The sequence below is a fragment of the Bos grunniens genome, chromosome 4 (assembly GCF_055505025.1).
Source record: "Bos grunniens cultivar Pamir isolate PY7600 chromosome 4, Bosgru_T2T1.0, whole genome shotgun sequence".
Classification (NCBI taxonomy): Eukaryota; Metazoa; Chordata; class Mammalia; order Artiodactyla; family Bovidae; genus Bos; species Bos grunniens.
Window position 1 is genome coordinate 89,028,407 of NC_141168.1, and position 26,519 is coordinate 89,054,925.

A 26,519-nucleotide genomic window follows, 5' to 3' on the forward strand; every position below is an offset into this window, starting at 1 on the left:
TGAGGAGAGTTCAGAGACCACATGAAATTAGAATTCGCTTCAAATCCTTTGGCGGTGGTGGGTGGGGACGAGGTAGAGGTGAAGGGTGGTCTAATTTTCTCGCATATGGTGTCCTATGTGCTCTGGTTTAAGGGTCTGTGTCCTGGTTAGACTCGATGGGTTTTAGAATACTGGCAGCCTATATCGTAGCTTTGTCTAGATTAGAAAAATGTACCTTTACTCAAAATCATGTTTTTAAAATTAGCATCTCTAAAATCTTTTAGTGGTAAAACTATCTCAACAATATTATAGTAAACACAAACTTTATGTTAATTCTGTATAAATTAAACAAATCATTTGTTAATGATCCAAAAATAGGAAGCCTGAAATTTTCTTCAGAATAATTAGGAATTAAATATCATTAAAGCCTTTGACTGTGTGGATCACAATAAACTGTGGAAAATTCTGAAAGAGATGGGAATACCAGACCACCTGACCTGCCTCTTGAGAAATTTGTATGCAGGTCAGGAAGCAACAGTTAGAACTGGCCATGGAACAACAGACTGGTTCCAAATAGGAAAAGGAGTATGTCAAGGCTCCTTATTGTCACCCTGCTTATTTAACTTATATGCAGAGTGCATCATGAGAAATGCCGGGCTGGAGGAAGCACAGGCTGGAATCAAGATTGCCAGGAGAAATATCAATAACCTCAGATATGCAGATGACACCACCCTTATGGCAGAAAGTGAAGAGGAACTAAAGAGCTTCTTGATGAAAATGAAAGAGGAGAGTGAAAAAAGTTGGCTTAAAGCTCAACATTCAGAAAACGAAGATCATGGCATCTGGTCCCATCACTTCATGAGAAATAGATGGGGAAACAGTGGAAACAGTGGCTGACTTTATTTTTCTGGGCTCCAAAATCACTGCAGATGGTGACTGCAGCCATGAAATTAAAAGACGCTTACTCCTTGGAAGGAAAGTTATGACCAACCTAGATAGCATATTGAAAAGCAGAGACATTACTTTGCCAACAAAGGTCTGTCTAGTCAAGGCTATGGTTTTTCCTGTGGTCATGTATGGATGTGAGAGTTGGACTGGGAAGAAAGCTGAGCACCGAAGAATTGATGCTTTTGAACTGTGGTGTTGGAGAAGACTCTTGCGAGTCCCTTGGACTGCAAGGAGATCCAACCAGTCCATTCTGAAGGAGATCAGTCCTGGGTGTTCATTGGAAGGACTGATGTTGAAGCTGAAACTCCAATCCTTTGGCCACCTGATGCGAAGAGCTGACTCATTGGAAAAGACTCTGATGCTGGGAAAGATTGGGGGCAGGAGGAGAAGGGGACAACAGAGGATGAGATGGTTAGATGGCATCACTGACTCGATGGACGTGAGTCTGAGTGAAGTCCGGGAGTTGGTGATGGACAGGGAGGCCTGACGTGCTGCGATTCATGGGGTCGCAAAGAGTCAGACACGACTGAGTGACTGCACTGAACTGAACTGAAAGAAGTGGTTTATAATTAAAGTGGCTTTGTTGGTTGTTGTTCAGTCACTAAGTCGTGTCTGACTCTTTTTGACCCCATGGACTGCAGCATGCCAGGTTTCCCTGTCCTTAGCTATCTCCCAGAGTTTGCTCAAATTCATGTCCATTGAGTCAGGGATGCTACTGGTTATTAACCATCTCAACCTCCGCTGCCACCTTCTTTTGCCTTCATTCTTTCCCAGGATCAGGGTCTTAATTTTTCCAATTACATGTTATCCAGAAAACTGGTATTCCCATAATAGCATTTCAGTATTGTAAACCGTTCTTTTAATGATTAAATTACTAAAATTATTGTAGGAAAAAGGGAATTGATTTTAAAATAAAATTAGCTATCATGGAAGGTCTGATCACGAGATTTTCAATTAAAGGTGCCCTTCCTCCTTTTTTGATTTTTAAAAAAATCGTGGAGAAGTTGGTGTCAAAATTACAAGATTCTGCAGTTTGTGTAGTATCACTGATAGATAAGCAAAACTTCAGAGCGTCTTAGTTCCTTTGACACTGTCAAGAGTGTTACACACATTGTGTTTGGTTCTCACATCACTTGGCTTTTATCATTGATTTTACTTAACATATCATCTAAAATTATACTGAGTAAATAAAATCTAAAGTTTATATTTTCAGAAGTGTACCTTTGACTCACATTCTAAAGTCTCTGCCAATATAATCATCAACAATTTTTAAGTGAGTGTTGCATGCTACTTTTTGAACTCAGTCTTTCCATTGTACCTTGGAAGATGGCATCAATTTAGGTTTGCTGAATATATTAATGCAATTCTACTTCATGTAGCTGTAGAGGTAATATTTTAAAAACTCAAAGTGCCAAAGAGATCTTTGCTTCATTATTCAGTAACAGGTGGATGCAGAGTAAGACATAAAGAATGTCTAGAAGTATTTTTGAGGGTTCTCTGTGGCAATTCATTATGTCCTACATATACTGTTTATACTATTATGATATTCTTGGAATTCAAGTTATGTTTTGTTTAGGTGTATTTTTTATAAGCGGTCTGCTGAAAACATGCAGTATTCTCTCTTCCATTAGACAATATCTGAGAGGTCAAGTGTTTATAGAGGCGAACAGTTTTCCTTTGACAAATGAACAACCTACTGATAATTATTATCTGTTCTTCAAAGTTAGCAGCAGGACTTGTATGCAGTACCTCTGGTTGTCTTAAAAAACCACTGCTTCACTTATTCACAACGATTTAATTAATCACATGTGATATATTTTTTAAATTCTTGAGTTCTATGTTTTTGTCTCCTAAATAAAGAGAAGTATTATTTGGAGTTGCTGTTTATATTCTGCATAAGTGCGGGGCCATAGTATCAGTGCTTGCTGTGGTTTCTGCCACATGAAGACAATACCCATTATCACAATCGTGCAGCATTGTGATCCCCGGTTGTTAGACGTTATTTCAAATTGAATTATGTCTATCATGTGTCCAACAGAAGCTCGTTGATAGGTTTTCTGATTTTTATGTATCACTGTTCTGCAGCGCTGTCAGTTAGTTATGCATTTTATTTTTTTTCAGTGTCTATAATCAACTTTATTTTAATATAATCTAAACACATATCATTTAGAAAATACCAAGAAAAATTTATGTACAAGAGTTGATGCTATCACATTTGGACAAAGCTGGAAAGTTCCTGCTACGAGCATATTCCAGGAGATACCACTGAAGAAACCTAATATATTGGAGTAGATGTTGTGGCATTTGGCCCACAGTTTGATAGCCCTCAGGCTTAACCTGAAGTTGTCAATGTTTGATACTAGATGTAAAACATCTCGTAAAACCATTTCATTGATTTGCAACAAAATCAAAACCCTGCAATTATTAAGACTTCCTATACATATCTAAATTTTTAAGCAGACTGTCATGTTTTAAGTCCAAGTTTCCTGGAATAGTCTGCAGTGCTAATCTTGCAAAGAAAATATCAATCTCTATTCCATCAAACAGTTTGATAACTTGGTACAAATGCCTCTTCAACAGCTCTTAAATCTTTTACTTCTCCCTGTAATTTCAATTTATCACAGAATGAGGTGAAAAAGTCACTTCAATCAACATGTCTTGGTGCAACACACAATGCATCGATATTGGCAGTTTTTTGTATGTACACCTAATCTGTAAGATCCAGAGGTAAACATTTTCCCATCAGCATGTTCAGTTAGAGATTGTGGAAGATTATTGCTTTCACTGATTTCTCGTATCCAGTCTTTTACCAGGTTAATTTTCCCAAAATTAAAATCCTGCACTGAAGTTCCTCTTTCTCTTCAAAAATCTCCACTAGTTTCTGTGTAAGTAGGCAGTTAGTCTCCTTGGGGGCCGCTAAGCAGAAGGGAGAAGCAATGCCATAGTGCTTCTGTGGCGGGTGTGTTTGCTGTGATCCCTGCTTTGTAACTGGAAACAGCTTTGTCTCAGCGCCGGCACTGCCCAGTCATACTCCACCCCGCTTGCCTGCAACGGCAGCCAGACATACTCTGGGCAGGATCCACTGATATGGGAAGGAGGGGCCTTGGCTGCCTCAGCCCTGGTCCAACCTCACTCCTGATCTGGCCTAGAGTATTTTATTTTAAAATAAAAGTTTTAAGTTTAAAATTTTCTAGTTGCCTTTTTACTAGAGGCACTATAATGTATCATTCAATCTGGAACACTTAAAAAATTATATATAACTCACATGTACATAAATTATAGACATCTTAAGTGCATAAGTTGTGAATATTTACATATGGATGGGTACATCTAAGTAACTGACACCCAAATGATGGTAAGCTCACCTAATTACCCTGAGACAAGAGGCATAATCAGGACTGATTGCTTCCCTGTGAATAGAGTCTTTGGGGCAAGAATATTGTCAGTGATACATTGTATCATGTCAGGAAACACATTTCTGCTTGTACCATGCCTGGTGATGATGATAAGGTTGAATATCTGGTTAAGGTGTCCATGACCAAATTTCAACTATTGCCTATAAGATCCATTTTGTCCAATGTAGAGATTTACTTGAGGCATTTTCAAGCAAATTAATTCCATTCAGTGACTTAGTATTTTTAAAATGTCCCCATCTCCTTTATCCTCTGCTCCCTTAGGGCTGGGCATTTTTGGAGAGACAGTCACTTCTGCTTCTGTTTCCCATCAGTTCACAGGCTTTCTTTTTCGTGCAGCCTTGTAAGCAGGCTGTGCACCCCAGAAGCAGGAAGCATGGAGAGAGTGGAGCGGCCCAGAGTTCAGCTGTCTGAAGTCACCGTGGAGTTGATTGTAGTCACTTCTCTATTATTAATTATAATCATAGCTGTACCCTTTTACTGGTATTATGATTTCACTGCAGGCTTTTTGTTAATACTTTATTCCTGTGTACACACTCAGGGCACAGCATATTGTCCTCCAGGTGTAGGGGTGGAAAGTCACCAGACGGTATCAGGAAGAATGCAGACACCCTCCTTCGTTTTCCAGGCACCCAGGCCTGCCCAGCATGAAACTGTAAGCGAACCCAGCCTTCTGTGTCAGCTGGGAGACTTCTCCCGTGGACCATGCACCATTGGACCTCACAAGTCTCTTGTGATCGTACTGACTCCGTCTTCACGGCCCTGGCTGTCATTCTGCTCCAGGCGGCAAACGCAGCTTCTGAGTCGGCGGCAGAAGTTGATACAACTGCCTCGAGAGGCGGAGGAGATCCCTCAAGGGCAGGTGGCCCCATGCAGAAGGAGCAGCCCCTTCAGAAGACGTTCTCTCAACAGAGCATTCCAGCGGTAGTTCCCCCTTTTCTATCTTTATCCTTTTCGATAGTGACAGGATCCTGGCCTCCTGTGCTGTGGCAGGAATGTTTCTTTGATGAGGGTAAGCATATTCACAGAGTCGTTTATACCATCTAGTTTCGGGCCTTTGGTGCTCAGTTTTAGCTGCTGGCACCAAGCACGAATGACGTCTCTATGGACCAGGTTGACAGGCGGCAGGACAGCAGGTAGAGGGGGGATGGGGATCCGCGTCGGTGTCTTCGGGGGTTTCACACCGTCACAACGTTGTGGCGTGTCTCCTGGCCGCAAGCTGTGCTATTTTTTGTGTCTCTTTTTCTTCTGGTCCCCTGTGCTGAATTTTATGCTATCTCTGCTTCACCAGAAGTTCCCTGTCCCTTTTCAGCTTCTACTGATGTAAGTCTGCAACTCATAGGTTCTTCAGATTTCTCTGTGGAGTTGTTCTCCTTGTTTCTGCTCTCCATGCTCAGAAAGGTCAAGGTTGATAAAATGAAGACTCTCCTTACTTCTGAGTTATGCATTTTAAAGGAAGATGTCACTTTTAAGTATGTAGTCCTGCGTTGGTGTGTGTTTCCTTTTTGTTGTATTTACTGAAATCTGTGCTGCCTTCTGCCAGGCTTTCATGCATCCTCATGCTTCCATTGTTTTTCATCTACAAAGAGCTTATAATAGAGACAAAGCAGACTATTTTGAGGTAGAATAAAAGAACAAGAATCTAGTGACTTTTTTTCACCATTTGGAAAAATTTTAATGTAATAAGTTTCTCAAAAACTTCCTACCTATATCATCCTTAGAAAGTGAAAATTACTTTTCACAGGTGAATAATTTTCTTTTCTATTTTTTAAAATAATATTTTGTTAGTTTCTGATATATAGTAAAGTGTGATGGTTTCATAAGAGTTTCATCCCTTCCTTCCTTTCTTTCTTTTTGGAATGAAATAAAATACTTTTATATATGTTTTAAAATGCATAATTCACTGTCCTTTTTTTATTGTGCTTTTTAATTTAAATTTATTTATTTTTATTTTGCCTTCCTTCCTTCCTTATTTTTTTTCATTATGACTGTCACAGGAGTAGAGGGTGCCCATCCATGATTTAAAGCCACCACACTACATTAAATGAAGGACCTATGAATTTCCTTTCCTGTCTCTCTGGGCATTTCTTATATTTTCTACAAAATATATTCAAATATCCAAATAATTATCCTTTTTCTTCCTTGTTTTCATTTTCTGTTTTGTAATCTAATTTTAAAATGTATCTGACATCTAGGGGAAAATAATGTGCTTAGTGTTTTATCTTGGTATTTGTAGTATCTTAATATATCCATATATTAATAAATGTTAATATTTGTACTGAGAAAATTTTTATAACAAGAATTGCTGTGATATAACTAGCAGATTACTATATAATAATCCCTGGAAAATATCTTTGAAACACCTAGTAGATTGTTAATAGAAAATTATTAATTATTATCCAGTGATTTATCCCACAATGGAAGTACTCAGATTTAAGCTGCAAGCTCAATGATACCATTTAAGTAGAGTGACAAATATAAGTTGATACAAAGTCACATAAGTTATAAGATGGAGAGTAAATTTAGCAGGAATCTAATATCAAAGAGCTGAAAATTTTTGTTTTTAACGTTCTCACCAGTCATTGTTATCTGTTAACTTCTTGTTTGGAAAAACAAGTACAATAAAGCACAATAAAAATAATATGACATTAAAGCAACAGGGTCCTTCAGTGATAAATGTCATCATGTTTAAGCTGAAGCAGAACAACATGGAACAGGCCTGGTAGAAGAAGGCCCAGGTTGGACCCCAGCTTCAGGGCAAACCATTCTGAGCATCTCCTGGCTTCCTAGGAGGGCCTTGATTTTTTATGGCCAGGGTGCTTGAGGGGACCTTGCTGCACAATCGACAAAGCTCACCCAAATCATTCACGTGCCTTCCCAGGCCCTTAGGGTGCGTGACGGCTACAGTGTGGGTGCAGAGGAGAGGCAGGAGACAGAGGTGGAGGGGACAGTGTGACTTCTTGACCCAACTTTCACCAAAGGTTGGAACTTTGCTAGGCAACGTGCTGATGGATACAGATTCCCTACTCTGGGAATCTCAGGGCCGAGAAAGGGCACAGGAGGAAGCTCCTTGACTGACACCTGAACGAGGAGACCAAGTGCAGAGGGGTCAGTGATATAATCAGAGGGAAATATGTTCAGAAGGTTTTTCTCAGAAATTATATGAGGTTCTGGCAATGAGCCAAATGTCGTTGGAAACATGGAAAAATCAAAAGAACAGGAATGTTCCTGAAAATGCCTTCTATTTTTCTTTTCCTGAGCAGAGAAAATCCTCAATCTACCAGTTTTTCTGATTTCGCAGCATCCAGTTCACCACATGGTGATGCTCAGGCTCCACCTTCCTAAAGGTTGTGACACAGCACAAGCAGTAACACAGTTCAGGGGCTGCAAGACCCTTCCTCTCCTCCCCACCTGCCTTCAGGGGAGATTTGTCCTTCCGTGTAGTCTTTAATCCTTTGCCTTGACCATCACGGGACTTCCTAATATTCTGTTCATAGATAATAACAAGAGCACAGGTGGCTCAATGGTAAAGAATCCACCTGCCAATGCAGGAGACACACAGAGGAGACACAGCTTCCATCCCCGGGGCAGGGAATGACACTCCAGTCTTCTTGCCTGGAAAATTCCATGGATAGAGGAGCCTGGTAGGCTGAGCCCATGGGGTTGCAAAGAGTCGGACACAACTGAGCACGCACACACACACATGCATGCACACACACACACACACACGGGCTTTCCTACTAAATTTGATTGAATTTGATTGAGGATGCCTACCTGGAGTCCTAAAATAAATGAATTAAAGCATATATTTCATTGCTGTGACCAAAAAACTCAGTCTCCCCCATTTGTTGCCTGCAGCCCTCTGTGTAAGAGAAGAGGAAAAGGAAGGGGATGAAATCAGAAATACATTCATGTATCCGTGTGTCTGCTCATCTCCCACTGACCATAACTTAATCAGACGGCCCCAATCTAACTGCAAGGGAGGCTGGAACACATAGAGGAGAAAATAATAGGAGCACCATTTATACAAAATTATGTGTTGGGCAGGATATAAATAATTTCTAAGGTTTATCAATTCTAAGTAAAACACTTCTGTATACATCTCTGCTAGGCCAAGCCCATGGTCAGTTGACAACCCTCCTCTGACTCCAAAAATCCCCAGTTCATTCGGAAGCTGTTGGCATATAGCTGGTGTTCACTCTCTGCTTCTCTGCATGAGGGCATCCCTCTAACCTGTGTACTAGAACTTTGTTTTGCAGTGGCTGCTGGTGCTCAGAAGCCTCGGGAGGCCTGGAACAGAGTGTGCAGCCCAGCAAACCTGGCCTTCTTGGGTTCACAGACTTCTCATCAGCCTTCATGTTGTCAACGCAATGTAGGAGCATTTTGAAATTGCTGTGTCTCCAGGTCCCCAGGAACTAATGGATTAAAAATCAAAACCGGTGGTCAGACATACCCAGGAGCATGGCAAATGTTGGAGAGCATGTGGGAAACCTGGAATCGTCATCCGTTCCTGGTGGGAATGTGACCTGCTAGAACCATCAGGAACCGTCTGGCAGTGCTCAAAATGTACCAGGCGTTTACCATTTCCCCCAGCGACTCTCCTCCTCAGGTACTTACCAAAGAGAAATAATGTTCATACAGATGCGCACAATGGTTCTCATAGCAGCTTTATTCACAAAACCCCCAAGCTGGAAACAACCCAAATGTCCACCAGGTGGTGAACGGATAAACGAATGATATGTTCAATCTCATGAACCACTGCCAGCAATAAAAAGGAGCAAGGTATGAAGACACACAACAATATGGTTGAATTTCAAAGACTGTAATTGAAGAAAGTCAGAAGCCTGATTTCATTTATATGACCTTCTGGAAAAGGGAAGACTAGTAACAGACAGCAGCTGAGGGCTTGATTTCCCTGGCGGTCCAGCACTTAAGAACCTGCCTGCTAACGCAGGGGACACGGGTTCGATCCCTGATCTGGGAAGACTCCACATGCCGTGGAGCAACTAAATCTGAGTGCCGCAACTACTGGGCCTGCGGGCTGCGACTACCGAAGCCCCCATGCTTAAAGCCTGTGCCCTGAACAAGGAAACCCACCACAGTGAAAAGCCCTGTTGCGCCAGGAGAGAGTGGTACCAGCTCTCCACAACAAGAAAAAGCCCTGGCGCTGCAAGGAAGACCCAGCGCAACCAAAACTAAAATTAATTAATTTCTTAAAAAGCAAGCAAGCAACTGAGGATTGCCTGGTCAGGGAGAAGATGAAGAGCAATGGGGGACAAGGGAAATTGTAGGATGTTGGAACTATTCTATATCCTGATTGTGATGGTGGTTAAATGATTCTATATGATTACCAAAAGTTATCAAACTCTACACTTAAATTGGAGAAGGCAATGGCACCCTACTCCTGTACTCTTGCCTGGAGGATCCCATGGACGGAGGAGCCTGGTGGGCTGCAGTCCATGGGGTCGCGAAGAGTCGGACACAACTGAGAGACTTCACTTTCACTTTTCACTTTCATGCATTGGAGAAGGAAATGGCAACCCACTCCAGTGTTCTTGCCTGGAGAATCCCAGGGACGGGGGAGCCTGGTGGGCTGCCATCTATGGGGTTGCACAGAGTCAGACACGACTGAAGCGACTTAGCAGCAGCAGCAGCAGCACACTTAAAATTGGTGAATTTTACTCTCTGTAAGTAACACCACTGTTGTTCGGTCACTCAGTCGTGTCCAACTCTTTGTGACTCCACAGACTGCAGCACGCCAGGCTTTCCTGTCCATCACCAGTTCCCGGAACTTGCTTAAACTCATGTCCATTGAGTGGATGATGCCATCCAACCATCTCATCCTCTGTCACCCCCTTCTTATCCTGCCCTGAATCTTTCCCAGCATCAGGGTCTTTTGAAGGGTGGAGGATAAGGGGCAACTGGCAAAAATGCTGACCAATAAAACTAACAAATGTCGACTCCATCCAAGCCCAGGGCGTGAATTCCTACCAGCCAAGTGGCTGGAGCTTAGCCTCCTCCAGCCACTCCAGGCCGAGTCCCACAAAACCGTCTGAGCAGCTGCTTCCCCAAACTGTTACTCCATTCGAGGCAAAGCGCGGTGCTACTTGGCTGGCCGCTGCTCTGACCCTAGTTGCCTAGCAGTCACTGCCATTTCCCAGGAGCCACAGCACGGAGTGCACCTACTCGGAAATAGGTGTGCACGTGAGGCCAGGGCAGGGGCCCACTTCTGCAAATCCACTTCGGATTTGCACTGTGACCGCGGTGTTTTGTGGGATGGAGGTCTCCCTCCTCCTGCCTGCCACTTGAGTGCCTCGCTGGGTGCCGCACCTCCCCTGCGGGCCCCCGCACCACCGCCTATTGCGCAGGCACCCTCCGGTGCACTCCCTCCTCGTCCCCGCAGGAAGGTCAGGACCCGAAAATAAACTGGGGGGTAACCAGAGCTTTTGCTCGGGCTTTGCCGCCCCCATCATGTCCTCCCTCCCCACACTGGCCACCCTCCAGGCCTCCGTCCCGCAGCCTGCTACGTTCCCCATGTCCTCTCTGTCGCAGTAGCATCGCCCTTACCTTCCCCGGAGATCGGGGAAGGTTTCTTTTCCGTTCCTGCCTGGGGAACCTGTGGCCACTATTCTGTCCCCTCTCCTGGGCACGCTTGCCCCACAGAACTAGGCAAGTCAGCACCATCGCCTGCTGCCCCTTTGGCTAGTTTCTGCCTGCCTCCCACGGCTCTTCAGGATGAGAAATGGGAAGACTCTAGGTAATGCTGCAGCGGTGCAGAGTTTCCCGTAGGTTCCATCCCCACGTCGCGTCGAGGCACCAGTTGACCATCCAGAGGAGAGCCTGGGATGCCCTGCTTGGGGGCCAGTTGCCACAAGGGGGTGCAATGCGTTCGATAGATTCAGCCAGTGCCAGACTCAACAATATCTTATTAATTTTGGTTTTAAAAATTATTAATTTAATGTTTTAGTCCTCCATATGCACGTGGTAAACCGAAGCAGTATAAAGATACACGATATAGGTGAGTCTCTCTCCCACTCATGCTCACTGTCCCCTGAGAAAGGGTCCCCAGGGTCATATCTCCTTCCAGCCATTTCCCAAGCTAGCCATTTCCCAAGGATGGTGGTAGTGATGGTTTAGAAGCTTAAGTCTTGTCCGACTCTTTGCAACTCTATGAACTGTAGCCTGCCAAGCTACTTTGTCTATGGGATTTCCCAGGATAGAATACTGAAGTGGGTTGCCATTTCCTTCTCCTTCCCAGGCATAGACAGGTCCATTTGTCCACATAAGCAAATAAGACATCTCAATCAGTCTTTTATTGTTCTTTTAATCTACTGTGTCTTGGAGACTCTTTCTACACAAATGTATAGAGAGCTACTTCATGACTTTGAAGCAGTGGTTCTCTGAGTGTGGTCCCCAGCCAACTCTACCAGCATCATTAGGGAACTTTAGGCCTCATTCCACAGCAAGTATATCAGAAACTCCATCTGGGCCTTCATGTTTAGTGTTTATCAAACCCTCTACACTCAGATTTGAGAACCACTACAGTTTTGCTCCACTCCTTGGTTCATTGCTTTGGTATCCCATAATTATTTATTTAACTAATTTTAAAAGATAACCTGTTTTGAATTGTGTTTTAAATAATGAATCTGATACTAACACCATTCAAACTTTGCTTTGCTTTCATAAACCAACGAAAGGACAAAGCCCAAATGAAGCTACATTCTTAATACCAAGAGAAACTTCCCAGTTTTCACATGGGTGTGTTTATTATTTTAAGACCCATGAGGTCATATTCAGTGGTTAAGTATCTGGTTGATAAGCAGTCAAATCTGTTATGCAAACTTAACAATAATCCTCTAAACACAATCCTCTAAAATAAGCATTTATGTGCAGTTTCCAATCACAAATGTGTAGTTTTCAGATTACAGGTCAATGGTCTTGTTAAATAATTATGAAAACAAGCCTCTAAATATTTGGAAAGCTTTTTGCTCTTTTTAGTAAACTGGCTTGGACAGGAACTCAGCTTCATCTGTACAGGACTTATTTTAATGTTACAGTAATCAGTTGGAAGATATTCTCTAATTTTTGTCTTTTTTAGCAAAAGATCACAGCTAACCAGGTGTTTCACTTATCAAAAACATATTACATCTTCCTTGGTACTGATGAGCCTATGTGCCGGGCAGCAATGGGCATGTGCACACAGAGAACAGACTCGTGGACGTGGGGGCAGGGGGAGGAAGAAAGAGGGTGAAGGGAGAGAGCAACGTGGAAATGGACACACTGCCATATGTAAAATCGATAGCTGGTAGAACTTTGCTGTATGACCCAGGGAGCTCAAACCAGGGCTCTGTGACAACCTAGAGGGGTGGGATGGGGTGGGGGATAGGATGGAGGTTCAAGAGGAAGGGAACATATGTACTTATGGCTGATTCATGTTGACGTATGGCAGAAGCCAACACAATATTATAATCCAATTATCTTTCAATTAAAAATAAAACTAAAAAATATATTAACATTGTCATTCAAAGTTTTCATAATATCATGGAAATTTGTGGTTCACAGTTTCAAACTACATTTTTTTTTCCAAACCACACAGTATTCAGACTTTCTTTATTTTTAAAAAATAATTTTATTTATTTTCCTTTTGGCTATGCTGGTCTGCATTGCTGCTCAGGCTTTTTCTCTAGTTGTAGCAAATAGGGATTAATCTCTAGTTGCGGTGTGTGGGCTTCTCATCCTGGTTGCCTTTCTTGTTGCAGAGCATGGACTCTGGGGCTCAGCAGTTGCAGCTCCCAGGCTCTACAGCACAGCTCAGTAGTTGTGGCGCATGCGTTTAGTTGCTCTGTGGCATGTGGGATCTTCCCAGATTAGGGATTGAAGCCTTGTCTCCTGCATTGGCAGGCAGGTTATCCCACTGAGCCACTAGGGAAGCTCTCAGGGTTTCAGTTTTCTATTTTACTCAGCCCTCTAAATAATGGTCATTTAGACAGCTCCCAGCTTTGGTCCCGGAGAAGGCAATGGCACCCCACTCCAGTACTTTTGCCTGGAAAATCCCATGGACGGAGGAACCTGGTAGGCTGCAGTCCATGGGGTCGCTAGAGTCAGACACGACTGAGCGACTTCACTTTCAGTTTTCACTTTCACGCATTGGAGAAGGAAATGGCAACCCACTCCAGTGTTCTTGCCTGGAGAATCCCAGGGACGGGGAGCCTGGGGGGCTGCTGTCTATGGGGTCGCACACGACAGAGTCGGACACGACTGAAGCGACTCAGCAGCAGCAGCAGCAGCTTTGGTCCAGCCAGTCATTGCTTCAGTGGCGTCTTGCCACACACCCATAATTATTGTGAAGAACAGATTCTTTGAAGAAGATCTGTGGTGTCAAAGATGATGTTCATTTTACATTTAATGGAGTCTTGCCAAATTATCATTTTAAAAGGTTTTTGCAATTTACATAATATATCAAAATATTTATTTTCCATATCCTTGCTAACATTTTGTATTTTAATTTTTTTAATTTTAAAATACTTTGCTAATGCACAGGCAAAGAAGAGTGTTTTTTTCACTGTTGTAATTCCATCTATTTAATTATGAGCCATTGGAATTTCTTTTCTTATTTGTGCTTCTTTCCCAATTTTCTACTGGATTACAGGTTTCCTTAGAAATCTGCAAGTGTTCTTTATATGTTAAGTAAAGGAGTCTTTTGTTACCTGTGTGGCAAATACGTTTTTAAAGCTGTTTTATCTTTTCACCTAATTCTTTCATACAGAGAATTTTAACCTTTTTATTGAAATTGATCCACCTTTGTCATAATGGATTCTGGGTGGTAGATCTCCTTTGAAAAACTTTTCTTTTCCCCAAAGAAACAAAGAATTCATATTAAAAATCCAAAAGTATCTAACTGGTGAAAATACAGTCACTCTCTGTGACTCATCGAGAATTTATACCAGCCAAGCAAGATGAGGGTGCAGTAGAAATCACCACCTTTGTATCTTTAAGTCATTGATCTCAGCACTGAACTTGACAATTCCCAGGGATTCCAGGAGACTCTCTCCGGCCCTTCCAGCCATAATGGCCTCTACTCCCTAGGCCAGGGAGCCAGTGTGAGTGTTCAGCCAGTTGCCAGGCTTATATTTTTCCTTTTATATATCCTAGGATTGAAGAAATAACCTCAGTGAGTGTCCACGTTGGACCTACTGTGAGAGGGACTTCAGCCAGGACACACAGTCTGTCACCTGATCTCCATGAGCTCCCATTCTGAGTGGTGGGTGCTCCATGATGATGGTTCAGGTCTCTGGGGATTCATGTCAGTTCAGAGGCAATATCTAATAACTCCTGAGAAGTTTGCGTATTTCCCTTTCTCCTTTCCCAGATAAGGCTAAATGGCCACAGTTTGTTCTGGGAAAGCTTTGGAAGAAATTCTTAGTGTACTCTATGGCAGAATTATACTCTATGCTTGAACATTGGTCCGAGGGCTCCAGGTCTAGATATAGGAAAGAGGTCATACATTTTCCTGGGATAATTTGAGGTAGGTTTGTGCCGCCACATTTTTTTTCTTCCTGTGTATCTTAAGCAGCATCTTAGTAGACTACCTACTGATTTCATTTCTAACGGTGCCAAAATCAATTAGCCATAGCCACAAATGCCTGTGGCACCATTCTGCTCTCGTGGCTGGTTTATTGTGGTAATTCTGCCCACCTTGCCTGCTGCACCAGTGGTGCTGATTGCATTGTTCTCCTTGAGCTCAGCCCTCAGGTCATCCCCTGCCTGCAGAGGACAGCCACACGGACCTTGTCCAAGAGCTCTGTGCTTGCCCCTCCCCACACACTCTGCAGTGTTTCTGTGTGTGGAGATTGCTCCAAGATCTACCAGTGGGGTATGATTGTGTGCCTGTGTGTGTGGTTGAAGTAGGGGTGGAGGATTTGAGCAGGTCACGCATACATAGTCCAGGTAGACCCTGGAGATACTGCGGGATCAGTTCACTGCCACAAAGTGAGTCACATGGGTCTTTTGGTTTCCCAGAGCATATAAAGGTCACCTTTATACTACGCATTCATGTGCGTGTGCTAAGCTGCTTCAATCCTGTCCGACTCTTTGTGACCTATGAACTTGTAGCCCACCAAGCAACTCTGTCTATAGGATCCTCCAGGCAAGAACACTGGAGTGGGTTGCCATGCCCTCCTCCAGGGGATCTTCCCAACCCAGGGGCTGAACTCCTGTCTCATATGCCTCCTGCACTTGCAGCTTCTTTACCACCAGTGCCACCTGAGAAGCCCACCTTTATGCTGTATGTCTATTAAGTGTGTAATAAAGTGAAGTCGCTCAGTCGTGTCCGACTCTTTGCGACACCATGGACGATAGCCTACCGGGCTCCGAGATCCATGGGATTTTCCAGGCAAGAGTACTGGAGTGGGCTGCCATTTCCTTCTCCAGAAGTGTGTAAGAGCATATGACTAAAATGTAATAAATGTACCTTCATTTAAAAATGCTTTATTGCTAAAAAAAAATCTGAACTTTAGCAAGTCATAATCTTTTTGTGATAGTAATATCAAAGGTCACTAACCACAGATCACCATAGCAAGTACAATAATAATGAAAAAATTGTGAAATAGTGGGAAAATTACCAAAATGTGACACAGAGAGACAAAGTGAGCAAATGCTGTTGGAGAAATGATGCTGATAGACTTGCTTGATTCAGAGTTGCCACAAACCTTCAATTTGTTTAAATAAAAAAAAAAAGCACTGTATTTGAAGTGCAATAAAATGAGGTCTGCCAGTGAATTCCTGATGTTCCCATCTCCCTAAGGCTTTGCAGGAAGGTTCTGCTGATTCACTCTGACTGCAGGCTACTATGGAAAGAAGCAGAGTAGCAGATGGGATTAAAGGACTTATCAGCTGACCTTAAGATAAGGAGAGGGGCCTGGGTCATGACGGTAGTCCCAGTGCAATCACGTGCCTGCGTACGTGCACGTGTGTGCTCGGCTGCTTCGGTCATATCCGACTCTTTGTGACCCCATGGACTGTAGTCCACCAGGCTCTTCTGTCCATGGGATTCTCCAGGCAAGAGGGCTGGAGTGGGTTGCCATGCCCTTCTCCAGGGGATCTTCCTGACCCAGGGATCAAGACCTGAGTGTTTTGCATTGCAGGCAGATTCTTTACCATCTGAGCCACTGGGGATTATATGGGTCATTAAACGGAGAAGAGAAAGCAAGAAAGTCAGTATGTGAAAGATAGCATTGCAACGAGGATTCGATCTGCCGATGCTGGCTTGGAAGATGGAGAAGGGAACTGAAGCCAAGAAATGCATCTGCCTAGAGCTTCCTGAGAGGAACACAGTCCTGCCAACACCTTGATTTAGCCTAGGGAGACCCATTTTGAGCTTTTGACCTTCCAAGCTTAATGAGTTCCAGATAATACTCTGTATTGTTGATATTAAACCACTAAGTGTGTGGCAATTTGCCACAGCAGTGAAAGCAAATGAGTACAGCTACTGCTGAATCCAAGTTTCAACTTAATGTCACTCCCAAGTTCCAGAGCAAACATATTACATCCTGAACCTCAGACCAGTACACCCACAAAAATAAATTTAGTCTTATCAAGTGAGGGGTATGCCGGTAACTGATTAAGAAGCAGCAATCTGGCGAGAAATATCCTGACTTACAGCATTTGCCACTTTCAGGTTGTAAATATTCTCACCACTGCTCACTTCAGGTTGTAAATGTCTTATTACTGAACACAGATTTGGGAAGAGATGCAGAGCAAGCAGCTGACCATTACGTAGTGTCTCCGTTAAAGTGTGAGTCTCCCAGTCGTATCTGACTCTTTGTGACCCCATGGTCTGTAGTCTGCCAGGCTCCTCTCTCTATGGAATTCTCTAGGCAAGAATACTGGAGAGGGTTGCCATTCCCTTCTCCAGGGGATCTTCCCAACCCAGGGATCGAACCCAGGTCTCTGGCATTGCAGGTGGATTCTTTACCACCTGAACCACCAGAGAAACCCCATGATAGAGTTGTGGTGGAGGCAAATACCCTTAAAAATATAGATAATAGTTGGGCTTTATGTTGGAGACTTTTAAGATTGAATCTTTTAGTAAGTTAAAGTATTTAATACAATACCGTGAACCACAGTCACCATGCTCTATATTAGATCCCTAGAACTTATTTTATTACTCAAAGTGTGTACCTTTTGACCCCCTTCACTCAATTTCCCCTCTGCTAACCACAAATCTGATCTCTGTTTCTATGAATTTGGTTTTTTAACATTCCACCTATAAATGATATCATCAGACCACCTCACTTGCCTCCTGAGAAATCTGTATGCAAGTCAAGAAGCAACAGTTAGAACTGGACATGGAACAACAGATTGGTTCCAAATCGGGAAGGAGTATGTCAAGGCTGTATATTGTCACCCTGCTAATTTAACCTATATGCAGAGTACATCATGTGAAATGCCAGGCTGGATGAAGCACAAGCTGGAATCAAGATTGCCGAGAGAAATATCAATAATCTCAGATATGCAGACGACACTACCCTTATGGAAGAAAATGAAGAAGAACTAAAGAGCCTCTTGATGAAAGTGAAAGAGGAGAGTGAGAAAGTTGGCTTAAAACTCAACATTCAGAAAATTAAGATCACGGCATCCAGTCCTATCACTTCATGGCAAATAGATGGGGACAGGGGAACAATAGAAACAGTGAGAGACTTCAGTTTTTTTGGGCTCCAGAATCACTGCAGATGGTGATTGCAGCCATGAAATTAAAAGACACTTGCTCCTTGGTAGAAAAGCTATGTCCAAGCTAGACAGCATATTAAAAAGCAGAGACATTACTTTGCCAACAAAGGTCCATCTAGTCAAAGCTATGGTTTTTCCAGTAGTCATGTATGGATGTGAGAGTTGGACTGTCAAGAAAGCTGAGCGCCGAAGAATTGATGCTTTTGAACTGTGATGTTTGGAGGGGACTCTTGAGAGTCCCTTGAACTGCAAGGAGGTCCAACCAGTCCATCCTAAAGGAAATCAGTCCTGGGTATTCATTGGAAGGACTGATGCTGAAGCTGAAACTCCAATCCTTTGGCCACCTCATGTGAAGAGTTGACTCATTGGAAAAGACTCTGATGCTGGGAAATATTGAAGGCGGGAGGAGAAGGGGATGACAGAGGATGAGATGGTTGGATGGCATCACCAACTCGATGGACATGAGTTTGAGCAAGCTCTGGAAGTTGGTGATGGACAGGGAAGCCTGGCGTGCTGCAGTCCATGGGGTAGCAAAGAGTCAGACACGACTGAGCGAATGAACTGAACTGATAAGTGATAGCGTATGTAACCAACAAGGACCTAGTGAATAGCACATGGAACTCTGCTCAGTGTTATTATGTGGCAGCCTTGATGGGAGGGGAGTTTGGGGGAGAATGGACACATGTATACGAATGGCTCAGTTCCTCAGATGTTCACCTGAAACTATTGGCTATACCCCGATACAAAATACAACATAAAAAAATGACATCATGTAGTATTTGTCTTCAACTTACTTAAATCATATAGTATTCGTCTTTAACTTACTTTGCTTAGTATAATACCCTCCAAGTCCATCCATGTTGTTGTGGAAAGATCTCCTTCTTTTTTAAAAAAAAGTCTGAATGGTATTTCTGTGCCTTTTTGGTTTTTTTCTTAGCACAATCACTATTCTCAGTACAGCAAAGACGGACCATCACTTGACTTCCCCGTGTCTCACACTCCACCTGTACTTGATCCTGTGCAGCCACTGGCAGATAGTGGGGTGATCATGACGCTGCTGCACGTCATGAATTACTTGTGTTCTGTTTCCCCCAACAAAGGAGTTTATCCAGGAATCCCCAAACACATGAGCAGAACATTCTCAGAATTGCATTTTGAGGCTTTCTCAACTAATTCCTGAATCTGTTAAGAGTCTTGGCAGATCAAAGCTAGCACACTCAAACTGGATACTTTGAGGAGCTTTGACCAAAAGGATTATTGACCAAGCTGTATAGGTGGAATACAAAGAAATGGGTCATGTTTAGCGCAGTGTCCTGGAGTTAACCCTCGCAGGGATCTGTTGCTTCCTAAGTGTGAAGGGACTAGGGGAGGCCAGAATTTCTGAGAGGAACCCTGAGAGGGCAGCTGTATAAACAGTTGCCGGACAGTCACTGAAGCTTCCCACAGATGATGCAGTCAGCTCCTGATGACCCAGGGGGAGGGCGCCAGGGGGCTAAAAGCCTCAGCATCTCTGTTCTCTCACCACCTGATCATCTGCTGGTGCCTTCTTTTGTGCAATCCCAACTGACAGCAATCAAGAATGGGGACATTGCTGTGTTCCTTACAGGTCAACCTCCAAAGCTACAGGACAGGGTAGTTGTGGGGGCACATAAGTGGCCTTATCCTGAGCAGAGCTGGACAGGGTTAGATGAAGGGAAAGTGACGCTTCTTGTGATAACCGTGTATGACTGTCATCCTTTCCAATTAATAGGCCACAGTTATGTGCAAGAGTGCATCAAGGATTGCATGTCAACTCCAAGGAGGTGACTGGTGGTCCCTTTTTCTAGACAAGGCAACTGGGTAAGTAAGCTGCTTGGCATTTTTGAGTGTTAAAGCCACACAACTGGTAAAGTGGGATTAGGACCCACTTGAGTTTTTTGGTGTTCTCACAAATGCTTCCAGTCAGCTGCGGCTACAATGTAAGCAGACTCTTCAAATGATAATGACTGCCTATATCAGTTTTGCTGGAGAAGGCAATGGCACCCCACTCCAGTACTCTTGCCTGGAAAATCCCATGGACGGAGGAGCCTGGAAGGCTGCAGTCCATGGGGTCGCTGAGGGTCGGACACGACTGGGTGACTTCACTTTCAGTTTTCACTTTCATGCATTGGAGAAGGAAATGGCAACCCACTCCAGTGTTCTTGCCTGGAGAATCCCAGGGACAGGGGAGCCTGGTGGGCTGCCATCTCTAGGGTCGCACAGAGTCGGACACGACTGAAGTGATTTAGCATATCAGTTTTGCAAGGCTCTTCACAAGGTCCCACAGACTGGATGGTTTAGAACAACAAAATTTTGTCTCAAGGCTCTGGAGGAGAGAAGTTGGAGACTGAGTTGGCAGCGAGGTTGGTCTCGAAAGAATCTGTTTCATGCCTCCCTCTGAGCTTCTAGTGGTTTGTTGGCAATCACTGGCATGTCTTGGCTTGTAGATGCATCACCCTGATCTTGACCTTCATCTTCAAGTGGCATCATTCCTGTGTGCATGGCTCTCTTTGTCCAAATTTCCCATTCTTACAAGGACACCAGCCCTTTTGGATTAGGGCCAGTCCTAATGACCTTTTTAACATGATTATCTGCAAAGACCCTATTTTTCATTTAAGGTCAGGTTCACAGCTACTGGGGTTAGGACTCATACATGAATTTGGAAGACACAATTCAAATCATAACAGTTCCCTTTTATCATTCCTGTCCAAAGTATTTATTGACCGTCCTGCACCTTCATAGTGCTGCTGCTGCTGCTGCTAAGTCGCTTTAGTTGTGTCCGACTCTGTGCGACCCCAGAAACAGCAGCCCACCAGGCTCCCCCGTTCCTGGGATTCTCCAGGCAAGAACACTGGAGTGGGTTGCCATTTCCTTCTCCAATGCATGAAAGTGAAAAGTGAAAGTGAAGTCGCTCATAGTGCTAGGAAGAGTCAATTTATAGTGCAAGTCCAACTACTACCTATGACCTCATTAACTTCTTTACGGTGGGGTCCTGACAGTAACCCCTCACAGAGCTAATGGAGGGAGGTTTGAATGGCATGATGCATGTTAAATGTTAAGCAATGAGTCTGGCAGAGTAAACACCTAATAACTAGTAATGTCAAGGTACAGCTGGAAATTCAGGTTATCACTGTTTCCTGACATAAACCCAGGAGTGGGATAGCTGGATGATATGGTACCTCTATGCTTCTGGCCTTAAGGACCCTCCATGATTTCTTCCACAGTGGCTGCTTCCAGCTGCCATCACAGACGTGGGCTGGGAGAGTTCCCCTTGCCCCGTGATCTCCCCAGCATGTATTCCTGCAGACTGGTCGATGATGCCTGGCCTGACTAGTTGCAAGTGATTCCTCCTTGTTGCACTGATTTGCATCTCTCAGGGAAGGAGAGGCAGTCATGGAAGGAAGTCATGGAAGGAAGTCAATATTCTTCCCTGTGATATTTCTTTTTTCTTTTAAAAAGAATGTGAGAAAACTTCACATTATGAAATTGGATTCGTAAAACCTGGCGCCATCTGAAGTCTTTATTCAGTTACCTACCTAGGTCACTGCTTGAGGACAAATGTCATTACAATGCTTAGTCCTTGTGAGTATTATACCTAAATTCCCATCAGACCAAGTTTGAAAGATGTTATTGAGAGGAATGGCCACAAGGTGGCAGCACTTCTTCATTCCCGCTATCCTTAATGTGGATGGAACAGAGGCTTGGTCAAAGTCCTGTTTCTGGTCTGTAAATCAGAATAGAAAGACCGGAAGAAACTCCTAAGGGGTTGTGTCTCATCCCTTCTTATCCAGTACCATTCGGCACCACCAAGCAACCCCCATGCCTAGACCAATGCACACCCCCTCTTCTGAGTTCTAATGAAAATGCTGTCTTCAAGAGGTAAGGAGACTCTTAAGGCCGGAGACCGGAGGGGGAAACACCATCAATGGCAGACGTGCTACTGCATGACTTTTGGAAGCTCTTCCAGCCCAAAAGGTCCCCCATCCTCTGGGTGCACTAGGGTTGTTTTAGTTGTAGAGAGTGAAACTGGGTCTGGAGATTGTGCTTTTCTCGCGAAGGGTGTACAGGACAGGTCTACCGTGAGGAGGATCATGGGTGCACGTGGTCCTCAGCTCCCTCTGTCCCAGGAGCATCCAGCCAAGGGAGGCGAGCCTGCTCAGGCTCCAGCGATGTGACCCAAGTCTGATTCCCAGGGCCGGAGGGGACTACAGTAGTTATTTTTTTTTCAGTGGTTAAATTAACGTCTGTTTCACGTTGGAGTAGTTGATGAACAATGTTGTGTTTCTTGCAGTTGCACACCTTGATTCAGGGACAGGCGGAGGTCTAGCCCGTCTTTTTAGATCCTTGCACAAATCGGGTACAACATGACTTTGTGGACCACAGTTCACGCATACAGTTCATGCACAGCATGCATACAGTGGGGAGAGCGCTGCATCAAATGCTGCCTCGGGGCATGTGGGTGTTAGGCCCCCACGCTATTCCCACTGTGGCTGACGTCAGTTGTGCACACGAAAGCGTGCAGGACCGTTCCCTCTGCTCTGTTCCCCCAACCTCAGCATGAAATGTGTGCAGTGTTTGAATATGGTCTTGGCAGCAGGTGAATCCGCCTTGGAGCACTCATTTGCATTCGTAAGGGAAATATGTGCTGCACTCTCTCCGTCTTTCCTTGTGGTTTTACATTTTTACTTATACTGAGGGTGAGCAAAATTTCCCGGCTGAAAGCGCTTCCTGAAAGCCTGTCCTCTTTCAGGTTTATGTTCAGTATGCAGCTCAAGTCCCATGCTTGACGACAGGTATTGTTTAGAACCTCTTAAGGCTTCTGAGGTGGGGAAACAGTGGAAACAGTGTCAGACTTTATTTTTTGGGCTCCAAAATCACTGCAGATGGTGATTGCAGCCATGAAATTAAAAGACGCTTACTCCTTGGAAGGAAAGTTATGACCAACCTAGATAGCATATTCAAAAGCAGAGACATTACTTTGTCAACAAAAGTTCGTGTAGTCAAGGCTATGGTTTTTCCAGTAATCATGTATGGATGTGAGAGTTGGCCTGTGAAGAAAGCTGAGCACCGAAGAATTGATGCTTTTGAACTGTGGTGTTGGAGAAGACTCTTGAGAGTCCTTTGGACTGCAAGGAGATCCAACCAGTCCATCCTAAAGGAAATCAGCTCTGGGTGTTCTTTGGAAGGAATGATGCTAAAGCTGAAACTCCAGTACTTTGGCCACCTCATGCGAAGAGTTGACTCATTGGAAAAGACTGTGATGCTGGGAGGGATGGGGGGCAGGAGGAGAAGGGAACGACAGAAGATGAGATGGCTGCTTGGCAACACTGACTCGATGGACGTGAATTTGGGTGAACTCCGGGAGTTGGTGATAGACAGGGAGGCCTGGCGTGCTGCAGTTCATGGGGTCGCATAGAGTCGGACACGACTGAGCGACTGAACTGAACTGAACTGAAGGCTTCTGAGTATTCGGTTCCCAGAAACCCGGGGTTGAGAGGAGTTGTTGCGAGAAATGGCCACAAGGCGGCAGCACTTCCCGATTTTTCAACGCTGCTGTTGGGGAAGGAGAACCTTCCTGAAAGTTGGTTTGCTGGGTTGTAAATGTGAGCAGAAAGTGCCAGAACACATGGCCAAGGGAGTGTGCCTTATCCTTAGTATCCTCATTGCCATTCAGCCCCACCAAGTCATCCCCACCCGAGACCAATCCCACCCTTCTCTTCCGCTCCTCTCTAGGTGCTACCATCCAAAGGTAAGAGACTGTTAAGTACCGAGTCTGGAGGTGGGAACTCCGCCCCCCAACCCCCACCTCTAAAGGAGATGCGCAGACCAGGCAACTTTTCAAACATCTTCCATTCCAATATGTCCTCCATTCTCTGGGTGCACTGGGGTTATGTGAATCCTGCAGGGACAAACTGGGTCTGGAGATTGTGCTTTGCTCCCGAAGCGAGTACGGGACAGGTCTACTGTGAGGAGGGTCACGGGTGCACATCGTCCTCAGCTCCCCCAGCAGTGTCCAGTCCGGGAGGCAAGGCTGCCCAGACTCCCATGATGTGACCCAAGTCTGATTCCTGGGGCCTGAGGGGACTAAAGTAGGCATCTTTTTTTTCAGCGGTTAAATTAATGTCTGTTCACGTTGGAGTCTAGCTGATGGACAATGTTGTGTTTGTTGCATTTGTACAACACCTTGATTCAGGTGTCAGTTCAGTTCAGTTCAGTCGCTCAGACTCTTTGCGACCTCATGAACTGCAGCACGCCAGGCCTCCCTGTCCATCACCAACTCCCGGAGTTCACTCAGACTCACGCCCATCGGGTCAGTGATGCCATCCAGCCATCTCATCCTCTGTCGTCCCCTTCTCCTCCTGCCCCAATCCCTCCCAGCATCAGAGTCTTTTCCAATGAGTCAACTCTTGGCATGAGGTGGCCAAAGTACTGGAGTTTCAGCTTTAGCATCATTCCTTCCAAAGAATACCCAGGACTGATCTCCTTTAGAATGGACTGGTTGGATCTCCTTGCAGTCCAAGGGACTCTCAAGAGTCTTCTCCAACACCACAGTTCAAAAGCATCAATTCTTCAGTGCTCAGCTTTCTTCACAGTCCAACTCTTACATCCATACATGACCACTGGAAAAACCATAGCCTTGACTAGACGGACCTTTGTTGGCAAAGTAATGTCTCTGCTTTTGAATATGCTATCTAGGTTGGTCATAACTTTCCTTCCAAGGAGCAAGCGTCTTTTAATTTCATGGCTGCAATCACCATCTGCAGTGATTTCGGAGCCCCCCAAAATAAAGTCTGACACTATTTCCACTGTTTCCCCATCTATTTCCCATGAAGTGATGGGATCAGATGCCATGATCTTTGTTTTCTGAATGTTGAGCTTGAAGCCAACTTTTTCACTCTCCTCTTTCACTTTCATCAAGAGGCTTTTTAGTTCCTCTTCACTTTCTGCCATAAGGGTGGTATCATCTGCATATCTGAGGTTATTGATATTTCTCCCAGCAATCTTGATTCCAGCTTGTGCTTCATCCAGCCCAGCGTTTCTCATGATGTACTCTGCATATAAGTTAAATAAGCAGGGTGACAGTATACAGCCTTGACGTACTCCTTTTCCTATTTGGAACCAGTCTGTTGTTCCATGTCCAGTTCTAACTGTTGCTTCCTGACCTGCATACAGGTTTCTCAAGAGGCCGGTCAGGTGGTCTACTATTCCCATCTCTTTCAGAAGTTTCCACAGTTTATTGTGATCCACACAGTCAAAGGCTTTGGCATAGTCAATAAAGCAGAAATAGATGTTTAGGTGGTGCTGTATCTAGTCTTTTCTAGATGCCTTGCATGGATAGGGTATTACACAGTGTCGTGTACCACGGTTCCTTGTGCTGTACCGTGGGTTTTCTTGGTGATCTAGTTTACATATGTGAGTTTGTGTGCGGTGAGTGCGTCTGCCCGTCTCGTCCCTCCTCTTTTGTCCCCTCCATAACACTAAGTCTGTTTGCTAACTCTGTTCCTCCTTTTTAAACGAATCCGTCAGTTGCAGGTGGCCTATGAATGATACCGTGCAGTCTTTGTCTTGCACTGTCTGATTTCCTTCACTTAGTAGGACCCATCCCCGTAGCTGCAGAAGGTATTATTTCATTCTGACCTGTTGCTGAGCGACACCTGCTTGTGACTGGGCATTGTATCTCCTGGATGCGATCGTCTGTCAGGGACATTATGGTTGACTCCCAGCTTGCCTCTTCTAAATAGAGCGTCAGGGATGGTTGGGGTGCACGTCTTTTGCACCACAGGTGTCTCGGAGCACACATTCAATGGGGAGAGTGCGGTGTCAAATGCTGCCTCAGGGCATCTGGGTTTTGGTCCCCCGTTACTCCGCACTGTGGCTGATTCCAGTTACCCAGCCAGGAGCGTGCAGGACCCTTTCCTCTGCTCTACCCCCCCAACCCCAGCATGAAATGCGTGCTGAGTGTGCGATGATGGCCGTCTTGGCTGGCAGTGGGTGATCTCACCTTGGAACATTCATTTATATTTGTGGGGAAACAAGTGCTAGACTTCTTCCACCATGATTCCCAGTGATTTTACATTTTTCCTTTTATACTGAGAACAAAATTTCCCAGCTGAAAAGAACTTCCTGAAAGCCCTCCCTCCTGGAGATTGTGTTCGGTATCAGCTCGAGGCCCATGCTTGGGGACAGGTGTCATTTACAACCCCTTAAGCCTTGTGAGTGTTCATGTTCAGTTCCCACAAGTCCCAGGTTGAAGGGTGTTGTTGCTAGAAGCGGCCACAAGGCGGCAGCACTTCCCGATTGTCAACCCTCTATTTGGGAAAGGAGAACCTTCCTGAAAGTTGGTCTGCTGGGTTGTAAATGTGAGCGAAGAGTGCCAGAACACACTGCCAGTGGGTTGTGTCTTATTTGTAGTATCCTTATTACCGTTCAGCC

At 44.5% G+C, this 26,519-nt stretch overlaps 1 protein-coding gene and 2 pseudogenes across 4 annotated transcripts in view; 1 reads left to right on the forward strand and 2 right to left on the reverse strand.

The window, feature by feature from the left end:
* The window catches only part of TOMM7 (translocase of outer mitochondrial membrane 7), a 315,507-nt gene that overhangs the window by 239,827 nt on the left and 49,161 nt on the right, over positions 1-26,519 (forward strand). The window contains exons 5-6 of one of the 3 annotated variants that reach the window (XR_015162823.1): positions 4,969-5,264; positions 19,819-19,907. The gene's annotated coding sequence lies outside the window, so the exon portion shown is untranslated. Of the gene's footprint in view, positions 1-4,968; positions 6,994-19,818; positions 19,908-26,519 lie in introns of those variants that run through there. The other 2 variants (XR_015162825.1, XM_086397404.1) reach the window with 2 other exon arrangements.
* Positions 3,045-4,317, reverse strand: LOC147374505 (poly(A) polymerase alpha pseudogene; annotated as a pseudogene). The gene is made up of 2 exons (XR_015163040.1): positions 4,301-4,317; positions 3,045-3,944 (listed from the first exon to the last, which is right to left on the reverse strand). The product of XR_015163040.1 is annotated as a poly(A) polymerase alpha pseudogene (transcript).
* LOC147374506 (developmental pluripotency-associated protein 4 pseudogene) lies at positions 4,699-5,731 on the reverse strand (annotated as a pseudogene).